The sequence below is a fragment of the Salmo salar genome, chromosome ssa07 (assembly GCF_905237065.1).
Source record: "Salmo salar chromosome ssa07, Ssal_v3.1, whole genome shotgun sequence".
In the NCBI taxonomy this organism is placed as follows: Eukaryota; Metazoa; Chordata; class Actinopteri; order Salmoniformes; family Salmonidae; genus Salmo; species Salmo salar.
Genome location: NC_059448.1, coordinates 184505 through 197500, shown reverse-complemented (window position 1 = coordinate 197500; position 12996 = coordinate 184505). Strand labels below are relative to the sequence as shown.

Here is a 12996-nt window from a genome sequence, read left to right as displayed (position 1 = left end):
ACACTGAGTGAGTTAATGTTCAGCCTGAACCCAGCGGAAACCTGGAATACCATCCAACACGACACTGAGTGAGTTAATGTTCAGCCTGAACCCAGCGGAAACCTGGAATACCATCCAACACGACACTGAGTGAGTTAATGTTCAGCCTGAACCCAGCGGAAACCTGGAATACCATCCAACACGACACTGAGTGAGTTAATGTTCAGCCTGAACCCAGCGGAAACCTGGAATACCATCCAACACGACACTGAGTGAGTTAATGTTCAGCCTGAACCCAGCGGAAACCTGGAATACCATCCAACACGACACTGAGTGAGTTAATGTTCAGCCTGAACCCAGCGGAAACCTGGAATACCATCCAACACGACACTGAGTGAGTTAATGTTCAGCCTGAACCCAGCGGAAACCTGGAAATACCATCCAACACGACACTGAGTGAGTTAATGTTCAGCCTGAACCCAGCGGAAACCTGGAATACCATCCAACACGACACTGAGTGAGTTAATGTTCAGCCTGAACCCAGCGGAAACCTGGAATACCATCCAACACGACACTGAGTGAGTTAATGTTCAGCCTGAACCCAGCGGAAACCTGGAATACCATCCAACACGACACTGAGTGAGTTAATGTTCAGCCTGAACCCAGCGGAAACCTGGAATACCATCCAACACGACACTGAGTGAGTTAATGTTCAGCCTGAACCCAGCGGAAACCTGGAATACCATCCAACACGACACTGAGTGAGTTAATGTTCAGCCTGAACCCAGCGGAAACCTGGAATACCATCCAACACGACACTGAGTGAGTTAATGTTCAGCCTGAACCCAGCGGAAACCTGGAATACCATCCAACACGACACTGAGTGAGTTAATGTTCAGCCTGAACCCAGCGGAAACCTGGAATACCATCCAACACGACACTGAGTGAGTTAATGTTCAGCCTGAACCCAGCGGAAACCTGGAATACCATCCAACACGACACTGAGTGAGTTAATGTTCAGCCTGAACCCAGCGGAAACCTGGAATACCATCCAACACGACACTGAGTGAGTTAATGTTCAGCCTGAACCCAGCGGAAACCTGGAATACCATCCAACACGACACTGAGTGAGTTAATGTTCAGCCTGAACCCAGCGGAAACCTGGAATACCATCCAACACGACACTGAGTGAGTTAATGTTCAGCCTGAACCCAGCGGAAACCTGGAATACCATCCAACACGACACTGAGTGAGTTAATGTTCAGCCTGAACCCAGCGGAAACCTGGAATACCATCCAACACGACACTGAGTGAGTTAATGTTCAGCCTGAACCCAGCGGAAACCTGGAATACCATCCAACACGACACTGAGTGAGTTAATGTTCAGCCTGAACCCAGCGGAAACCTGGAATACCATCCAACACGACACTGAGTGAGTTAATGTTCAGCCTGAACCCAGCGGAAACCTGGAATACCATCCAACACGACACTGAGTGAGTTAATGTTCAGCCTGAACCCAGCGGAAACCTGGAATACCATCCAACACGACACTGAGTGAGTTAATGTTCAGCCTGAACCCAGCGGAAACCTGGAATACCATCCAACACGACACTGAGTGAGTTAATGTTCAGCCTGAACCCAGCGGAAACCTGGAATACCATCCAACACGACACTGAGTGAGTTAATGTTCAGCCTGAACCCAGCGGAAACCTGGAATACCATCCAACACGACACTGAGTGAGTTAATGTTCAGCCTGAACCCAGCGGAAACCTGGAATACCATCCAACACGACACTGAGTGAGTTAATGTTCAGCCTGAACCCAGCGGAAACCTGGAATACCATCCAACACGACACTGAGTGAGTTAATGTTCAGCCTGAACCCAGCGGAAACCTGGAATACCATCCAACACGACACTGAGTGAGTTAATGTTCAGCCTGAACCCAGCGGAAACCTGGAATACCATCCAACACGACACTGAGTGAGTTAATGTTCAGCCTGAACCCAGCGGAAACCTGGAATACCATCCAACACGACACTGAGTGAGTTAATGTTCAGCCTGAACCCAGCGGAAACCTGGAATACCATCCAACACGACACTGAGTGAGTTAATGTTCAGCCTGAACCCAGCGGAAACCTGGAATACCATCCAACACGACACTGAGTGAGTTAATGTTCAGCCTGAACCCAGCGGAAACCTGGAATACCATCCAACACGACACTGAGTGAGTTAATGTTCAGCCTGAACCCAGCGGAAACCTGGAATACCATCCAACACGACACTGAGTGAGTTAATGTTCAGCCTGAACCCAGCGGAAACCTGGAATACCATCCAACACGACACTGAGTGAGTTAATGTTCAGCCTGAACCCAGCGGAAACCTGGAATACCATCCAACACGACACTGAGTGAGTTAATGTTCAGCCTGAACCCAGCGGAAACCTGGAATACCATCCAACACGACACTGAGTGAGTTAATGTTCAGCCTGAACCCAGCGGAAACCTGGAATACCATCCAACACGACACTGAGTGAGTTAATGTTCAGCCTGAACCCAGCGGAAACCTGGAATACCATCCAACACGACACTGAGTGAGTTAATGTTCAGCCTGAACCCAGCGGAAACCTGGAATACCATCCAACACGACACTGAGTGAGTTAATGTTCAGCCTGAACCCAGCGGAAACCTGGAATACCATCCAACACGACACTGAGTGAGTTAATGTTCAGCCTGAACCCAGCGGAAACCTGGAATACCATCCAACACGACACTGAGTGAGTTAATGTTCAGCCTGAACCCAGCGGAAACCTGGAATACCATCCAACACGACACTGAGTGAGTTAATGTTCAGCCTGAACCCAGCGGAAACCTGGAATACCATCCAACACGACACTGAGTGAGTTAATGTTCAGCCTGAACCCAGCGGAAACCTGGAATACCATCCAACACGACACTGAGTGAGTTAATGTTCAGCCTGAACCCAGCGGAAACCTGGAATACCATCCAACACGACACTGAGTGAGTTAATGTTCAGCCTGAACCCAGCGGAAACCTGGAATACCATCCAACACGACACTGAGTGAGTTAATGTTCAGCCTGAACCCAGCGGAAACCTGGAATACCATCCAACACGACACTGAGTGAGTTAATGTTCAGCCTGAACCCAGCGGAAACCTGGAATACCATCCAACACGACACTGAGTGAGTTAATGTTCAGCCTGAACCCAGCGGAAACCTGAAATACCATCCAACACGACACTGAGTGAGTTAATGTTCAGCCTGAACCCAGCGGAAACCTGGAATACCATCCAACACGACACTGAGTGAGTTAATGTTCAGCCTGAACCCAGCGGAAACCTGGAATACCATCCAACACGACACTGAGTGAGTTAATGTTCAGCCTGAACCCAGCGGAAACCTGGAATACCATCCAACACGACACTGAGTGAGTTAATGTTCAGCCTGAACCCAGCGGAAACCTGGAATACCATCCAACACGACACTGAGTGAGTTAATGTTCAGCCTGAACCCAGCGGAAACCTGGAATACCATCCAACACGACACTGAGTGAGTTAATGTTCAGCCTGAACCTACTTCTTCTGAAGACAAAACGTAAAAAGACAATAATCTCTATTTAATTCTGTTTTTATAAAGCTTAATAAACAAGGCTACTAAAGCTACCGAGCTGCTAGGACAGAACAAACCTGGCTGTAACTACAGTAAGTCTGATGTGTGAAAACAATTGAACACAACAATGGCAGGATTGTTCCATAGCCACCACCCCCCCCCTCGGCCAAATGCAGAGGCCGTTGAAGCCCCCCCATGGGGTGTCCCTGTGGAGAGGTCATCACAATACAGTACCCCATGGATATTAAAAACAACACTGCACGGAATAAAATCAACAGAAAGCTCCACAAGGACAATCCAGAGATACTATTTGCTGACTGCTATGAAGAGGAGAATGTAAACATCGTCATTTTCCAAACAGACCATCCCCTGGCACAGTGCTATATTAACCAGACCATCCCCTGGCACAGTGCTATATTAACCAGACCATCCCCTGGCACAGTGCTATATTAACCAGACCATCCCCTGGTACAGTGCTATATTAACCAGACCATCCCCTGGCACAGTGCTATATTAACCAGACCATCCCCTGGCATGACACAGTGCTATATTAACCAGACCATCCCCTGGCATGGCACAGTGCTATATTAACCAGACCATCCCCTGGCACAGTGCTATATTAACCAAACCATCCCCTGGCACAGTGCTATATTAACCAGACCATCCCCTGGCACAGTGCTATATTAACCAGACCATCCCCTGGCACAGTGCTATATTAACCAGACCATCCCCTGGCACAGTGCTATATTAACCAGACCATCCCCTGGCACAGTGCTATATTAACCAGACCATCCCCTGGCACAGTGCTATATTAACCAGACCATCCCCTGGCACAGTGCTATATTAACCAGATCATCCCCTGGCATGGCACAGTGCTATATTAACCAGACCATCCCCTGGTACAGTGCTATATTAACCAGACCATCCCCTGGCATGGCACAGTGCTATATTAACCAGACCATCCCCTGGCACAGTGCTATATTAACCAGACCATCCCCTGGCATGGCACAGTGCTATATTAACCAGACCATCCCCTGGCATGGCACAGTGCTATATTAACCAGACCATCCCCTGGCATGGCACAGTGCTATATTAACCAGACCATCCCCTGGCATGGCACAGTGCTATATTAACCAGACCATCCCCTGGCATGGCACAGTGCTATATTAACCAGACCATCCCCTGGCATGGCACAGTGCTATATTAACCAGACCATCCCCTGGCACAGTGCTATATTAACCAGACCATCCCCTGGCACAGTGCTATATTAACCAGACCATCCCCTGGTACAGTGCTATATTAACCAGACCATCCTCTAGCACAGTGCTATATTAACCAGACCATCCCCTGGTACAGTGCTATATTAACCAGACCATCCCCTGGCACAGTGCTATATTAACCAGACCATCCCCTGGCATGGCACAGTGCTATATTAACCAGATCATCCCCTGGCACAGTGCTATATTAACCAGACCATCCCCTGGCATGGCACAGTGCTATATTAACCAGATCATCCCCTGGCACAGTGCTATATTAACCAGACCATCCCCTGGCACAGTGCTATATTAACCAGACCATCCCCTGGCATGGCACAGTGCTATATTAACCAGACCATCCCCTGGCATGGCACAGTGCTATATTAACCAGACCATCCCCTGGCATGGCACAGTGCTATATTAACCAGACCATCCCCTGGTACAGTGCTATATTAACCAGACCATCCCCTGGTACAGTGCTATATTAACCAGACCATCCCCTGGCACAGTGCTATATTAACCAGACCATCCCCTGGCACAGTGCTATATTAACCAGACCATCCCCTGGCACAGTGCTATATTAACCAGACCATCCCCTGGCACAGTGCTATATTAACCAGACCATCCCCTGGCACAGTGCTATATTAACCAGACCATCCCCTGGCATGACACAGTGCTATATTAACCAGACCATCCCCTGGTACAGTGCTATATTAACCAGACCATCCCCTGGCATGGCACAGTGCTATATTAACCAGACCATCCCCTGGCATGACACAGTGCTATATTAACCAGACCATCCCCTGGCACAGTGCTATATTAACCAGACCATCCCCTGGCACAGTGCTATATTAACCAGACCATCCCCTGGTACAGTGCTATATTAACCAGACCATCCCCTGGCACAGTGCTATATTAACCAGACCATCCCCTGGCACAGTGCTATATTAACCAGACCATCCCCTGGCACAGTGCTATATTAACCAGACCATCCCCTGGCACAGTGCTATATTAACCAGACCATCCCCTGGCACAGTGCTATATTAACCAGACCATCCCCTGGCATGACACAGTGCTATATTAACCAGACCATCCCCTGGCACAGTGCTATATTAACCAGACCATCCCCTGGCATGGCACAGTGCTATATTAATCAGACCATCCCCTGGCATGGCACAGTGCTATATTAACCAGACCATCCCCTGGCACAGTGCTATATTAACCAGACCATCCCCTGGCATGGCACAGTGCTATATTAACCAGACCATCCCCTGGTACAGTGCTATATTAACCAGACCATCCCCTGGTACAGTGCTATATTAACCAGACCATCCCCTGGCATGGCACAGTGCTATATTAACCAGACCATCCCCTGGCACAGTGCTATGTTAACCAGACCATCCCCTGGCACAGTGCTATATTAACCAGAACATCCCCTGGCATGGCACAGTGCTATATTAACCAGACCATCCCCTGGCACAGTGCTATGTTAACCAGACCATCCCCTGGCACAGTGCTATATTAACCAGAACATCCCCTGGCATAGTGCTATATTAACCAGACCATCCCCTGGTACAGTGCTATATTAACCAGACCATCCCCTGGCATGACACAGTGCTATATTAACCAGACCATCCCCTGGCATGGCACAGTGCTATATTAACCAGACCATCCCATGGTACAGTGCTATATTAACCAGACCATCCCCTGGCACAGTGCTATATTAACCAGACCATCCCCTGGTACAGTGCTATATTAACCAGACCATCCCCTGGCACAGTGCTATATTAACCAGACCATCCCCTGGTACAGTGCTATATTAACCAGACCATCCCCTGGCACAGTACTATATTAACCAGACCATCCCCTGGCACAGTGCTATATTAACCAGACCATCCCCTGGCACAGTGCTATATTAACCAGACCATCCCCTGGCACAGTGCTATATTAACCAGACCATCCCCTGGCACAGTGCTATATTAACCAGACCATCCCCTGGCACAGTGCTATATTAACCAGACCATCCCCTGGTACAGTGCTATATTAACCAGACCATCCCCTGGCACAGTGCTATATTAACCAGACCATCCCCTGGCACAGTGCTATATTAACCAGACCATCCCCTGGCACCAGTGCTATATTAACCAGACCATCCCCTGGCACAGTGCTATATTAACCAGACCATCCCCTGGCACAGTGCTATATTAACCAGACCATCCCCTGGCATGGCACAGTGCTATATTAACCAGACCATCCCCTGGCACAGTGCTATATTAACCAGACCATCCCCTGGCATGGCACAGTGCTATATTAACCAGACCATCCCCTGGCACAGTGCTATATTAACCAGACCATCCCCTGGCACAGTGCTATATTAACCAGACCATCCCCTGGTACAGTGCTATATTAACCAGACCATCCCCTGGCACAGTGCTATATTAACCAGACCATCCCCTGGCACAGTGCTATATTAACCAGACCATCCCCTGGTACAGTGCTATATTAACCAGACCATCCCCTGGCACAGTGCTATATTAACCAGACCATCCCCTGGCACAGTGCTATATTAACCAGACCATCCCCTGGCATGACACAGTGCTATATTAACCAGACCATCCCCTGGCACAGTGCTATATTAACCAGACCATCCCCTGGCATGACACAGTGCTATATTAACCAGACCATCCCCTGGCACAGTGCTATATTAACCAGACCATCCCCTGGCATGGCACAGTGCTATATTAACCAGACCATCCCCTGGCACAGTGCTATATTAACCAGACCATCCCCTGGCACAGTGCTATATTAACCAGACCATCCCCTGGCATGGCACAGTGCTATATTAACCAGACCATCCCCTGGTACAGTGCTATATTAACCAGACCATCCCCTGGCACAGTGCTATATTAACCAGACCATCCCCTGGCACAGTGCTATATTAACCAGACCATCCCCTGGCATGGCACAGTGCTATATTAACCAGACCATCCCCTGGCACAGTGCTATATTAACCAGACCATCCCCTGGTACAGTGCTATATTAACCAGACCATCCCCTGGCACAGTGCTATATTAACCAGACCATCCCCTGGCATGGCACAGTGCTATATTAACCAGACCATCCCCTGGCACAGTGCTATATTAACCAGACCATCCCCTGGCACAGTGCTATATTAACCAGACCATCCCCTGGCATGGCACAGTGCTATATTAACCAGACCATCCCCTGGCACAGTGCTATATTAACCAGACCATCCCCTGGCATGGCACAGTGCTATATTAACCAGACCATCCCCTGGCATGGCACAGTGCTATATTAACCAGACCATCCCCTGGCACAGTGCTATATTAACCAGACCATCCCCTGGCACAGTGCTATATTAACCAGACCATCCCCTGGTACAGTGCTATATTAACCAGACCATCCCCTGGCATAGTGCTATATTAACCAGACCATCCCCTGGTACAGTGCTATATTAACCAGACCATCCCCTGGCACAGTACTATATTAACCAGACCATCCCCTGGCACAGTGCTATATTAACCAGACCATCCCCTGGCACAGTGCTATATTAACCAGACCATCCCCTGGCATGACACAGTGCTATATTAACCAGACCATCCCCTGGCACAGTGCTATATTAACCAGACCATCCCCTGGCACAGTGCTATATTAACCAGACCATCCCCTGGCACAGTGCTATATTAACCAGACCATCCCCTGGTACAGTGCTATATTAACCAGACCATCCCCTGGCACAGTGCTATATTAACCAGACCATCCCATGGCATGACACAGTGCTATATTAACCAGACCATCCCCTGGCACAGTGCTATATTAACCAGACCATCCCTTGGCACAGTACTATATTAACCAGACCATCCCCTGGCATGACACAGTGCTATATTAACCAGACCATCCCCTGGCATGGCACAGTGCTATATTAACCAGACCATCCCCTGGCACAGTGCTATATTAACCAGACCATCCCATGGCACAGTGCTATATTAACCAGACCATCCCCTGGCACAGTGCTATATTAACCAGACCATCCCCTGGTACAGTGCTATATTAACCAGACCATCCCCTGGCATACAGTGCTATATTAACCAGACCATCCCCTGGCACACAGTGCTATATTAACCAGACCATCCCCTGGCACAGTGCTATATTAACCAGACCATCCCCTGGCATGACACAGTGCTATATTAACCAGACCATCCCCTGGCACAGTGCTATATTAACCAGACCATCCCCTGGCACAGTGCTATATTAACCAGACCATCCCCTGGCACAGTGCTATATTAACCAGACCATCCCCTGGCATGGCACAGTGCTATATTAACCAGACCATCCCCTGGCATGACACAGTGCTATATTAACCAGACCATCCCCTGGCACAGTGCTATATTAACCAGACCATCCCCTGGCACAGTGCTATATTAACCAGACCATCCCCTGGCACAGTGCTATATTAACCAGACCATCCCCTGGCACAGTGCTATATTAACCAGACCATCCCCTGGCATGGCACAGTGCTATATTAACCAGACCATCCCCTGGTACAGTGCTATATTAACCAGACCATCCCCTGGTACAGTGCTATATTAACCAGACCATCCCCTGGTACAGTGCTATATTAACCAGACCATCCCCTGGCACAGTGCTATATTAACCAGACCATCCCCTGGCACAGTGCTATATTAACCAGACCATCCCCTGGCATGGCACAGTGCTATATTAACCAGACCATCCCCTGGTACAGTGCTATATTAACCAGACCATCCCCTGGCACAGTGCTATATTAACCAGACCATCCCCTGGTACAGTGCTATATTAACCAGACCATCCCCTGGCACAGTGCTATATTAACCAGACCATCCCCTGGCACACAGTGCTATATTAACCAGACCATCCCCTGGTACAGTGCTATATTAACCAGACCATCCCCTGGCACAGTGCTATATTAACCAGACCATCCCCTGGCACAGTGCTATATTAACCAGACCATCCCCTGGCACAGTGCTATATTAACCAGACCATCCCCTGGCACAGTGCTATATTAACCAGACCATCCCCTGGCACAGTGCTATATTAACCAGACCATCCCCTGGCACAGTGCTATATTAACCAGACCATCCCCTGGCACAGTGCTATATTAACCAGACCATCCCCTGGCATCACAGTGCTATATTAACCAGACCATCCCCTGGCACAGTGCTATATTAACCAGACCATCCCCTGGTACAGTGCTATATTAACCAGACCATCCCCTGGCATGGCACAGTGCTATATTAACCAGACCATCCCCTGGCATGGCACAGTGCTATATTAACCAGACCATCCCCTGGCATCCAGTGCTATATTAACCAGACCATCCCCTGGCATCAGTGCTATATTAACCAGACCATCCCCTGGCACAGTGCTATATTAACCAGACCATCCCCTGGCATGGCACAGTGCTATATTAACCAGACCATCCCCTGGCACAGTGCTATATTAACCAGACCATCCCCTGGTACAGTGCTATATTAACCAGACCATCCCCTGGCATCCAGTGCTATATTAACCAGACCATCCCCTGGCACTGGCACAGTGCTATATTAACCAGACCATCCCCTGGCACAGTGCTATATTAACCAGACCATCCCCTGGGCACAGTGCTATATTAACCAGACCATCCCCTGGCACAGTGCTATATTAACCAGACCATCCCCTGGCATGGCACAGTGCTATATTAACCAGACCATCCCCTGGTACAGTGCTATATTAACCAGACCATCCCCTGGCACAGTGCTATATTAACCAGACCATCCCCTGGCATGGCACAGTGCTATATTAACCAGACCATCCCCTGGCACAGTGCTATATTAACCAGACCATCCCCTGGTACAGTGCTATATTAACCAGACCATCCCCTGGTACAGTGCTATATTAACCAGACCATCCCCTGGCATGGCACAGTGCTATATTAACCAGACCATCCCCTGGCACAGTGCTATATTAACCAGACCATCCCCTGGCACCACAGTGCTATATTAACCAGACCATCCCCTGGTACAGTGCTATATTAACCAGACCATCCCCTGGTACAGTGCTATATTAACCAGACCATCCCCTGGCACAGTGCTATATTAACCAGACCATCCCCTGGTACAGTGCTATATTAACCAGACCATCCCCTGGCATGGCACAGTGCTATATTAACCAGACCATCCCCTGGCACAGTGCTATATTAACCAGACCATCCCATGGCACAGTGCTATATTAACCAGACCATCCCCTGGCACAGTGCCACGACTCTTCACTAGACATATCAGCCCTCCATTCTGCTTAGTACTGCCTCTCAGGGACCTGGTTGTACGACTCTTCGCGGCACTACGCTCTCGTTGGCCGGCCTTCTAAAATAAATAATCTAAAATAAAAAATAATAAAAAATGTAAAATTACTGGACTCTGACATTGCTTTGCAAAGTCTGATTAAGGACATTATTTTTTTATTTTATTTATTATTTTATTTATTTCTTTATATTTTATGTCACCTTTATTTAACCAGGTAGGCAAGTTGAGAACAAGTTCTCATTTACAACTGCGACCTGGGCCAAGATAAAGCAAAGCAGTTCGACAACATACAACAACACAGAGTTACACATGGAATAAACAAACATACAGTCAATAATACAGTAGAAAAATAAGTCTATATACAATGTGAACAAATGAGGTGAGATAAGGGAGGTAAAGGCAATAAATAGGCCATGGTGGCAAAGTAAATACAATATAGCAAGTACAAACACTGGAATGGTAGATTTGTAGTGGAAGAAAGTGAAAAGTAGAAATAATGAATAATTATTCAGTTGTACATGTTCTACTCTCCCTGTATTTCAGTTACCTGCCTCTCCTTGCACTTTCAATTTCCCCTTCATTACACATTTATACATCCTACTTAATAACATAAGATTGTACTTAATAGTTTTACTTGTAAATATCGTTGTACTCTTTTTATTTAGCATTTCTGGTCAGATGCTAACTGCATTTCGTTGTTACTGTTCTTGTACAACGACAAAAATTCTAAATTTAAAATCTAAAATTCTGACCGGATTACGTAAATGAACCAAAGCGTCCGTTGCTATGCTGGTTGCTTGGTTACCTCGTCGGCGGTGACGAAGGATGAGGATGATGAGGATGAGCTCTAGATCACCTCGGGAAGCGCTCGCCTAATTATTACCTCAGAAAGGACGGTGACGACCTGCTTGACTACCCGTTGCCTCAGAGGACTGAAACGATTGGAAGGAGAACACTTTCTTTACCATGTATTTGTCTTTATATAAAGTATATATTTAGTTTTAAAATAGGAATAAATCATTTAAACTGTTTTTAGATGCTAGCTAATGTACTTGTAACGTTATACCTCAGCCTAGCTAGCCAGCTACAGTAGCTGGCTAGCTAGCCAGACAGTTTAATTTAGCTAACGTTAGCTAGCTAGCTACTGTAACTGGCTAGCTAGCTAGCTAGCTACAGTTTAATTTAGTTAACGTTAGCTAGCTAGCTACTGTAACTGTTATTGCAGCTTTTTTGTTTGTATGTAGCTTGCACTTCAATGGCATCCTGGAGGAGATTTTCTTGTATCTTTCCAACCTGGTGATGTACGACGAAGACACCACTGATCTCGACAACGTTCAGAGAAATTCACAATTCAGGGTAACGTTAAGCAGTTGACTTCAATTACGATAACTGGAGGGATTTAGCTTCGCGCCAATCATTTTCCACCTAACGTTAGCTAGTTGCCAGCTGTACATATTAGTTCAGTGGAGGCTGTTGAGGGGAGGACGGCTCATAATAAAATGTCTGAAATATGGAGTAAATTAAAACGGTACAAACACGATTTCCATGTGGTTGATGCCGTTCCGTTCACTCCATTCCAGACCTGTTCACCTGACGTGCTACCTGTCCCAGACCTGCTGTATTCAACTCTCTAGAGACAGCAGGAGCGGTAGAGATACTCTCAATGATCGGCTATGAAAAGCCAACTGACACTTACTCTTGTGTTACTGACTTGTTGCACCCTCGACAACCACTGTGATTATTATTATCTGACCCTGCTGGTCATTTATGAACATCTAGGCCATGTTCTGTTA

General features: G+C 47.7%; 1 protein-coding gene and 1 long non-coding RNA gene across 4 annotated transcripts in view; one reads left to right on the top strand and one right to left on the bottom strand.

The window, feature by feature from the left end:
* Window positions 1-12996, bottom strand: part of nfxl1 (nuclear transcription factor, X-box binding-like 1) — a 99188-nt gene that overhangs the window by 74072 nt on the left and 12120 nt on the right. The window lies entirely within an intron of this gene.
* Window positions 12088-12821, top strand: LOC123743714 (uncharacterized). Its single transcript, XR_006770535.1, has 3 exons — window positions 12088-12171; window positions 12448-12559; window positions 12784-12821. It is a non-coding gene; the product is annotated as an uncharacterized lncRNA (long non-coding RNA).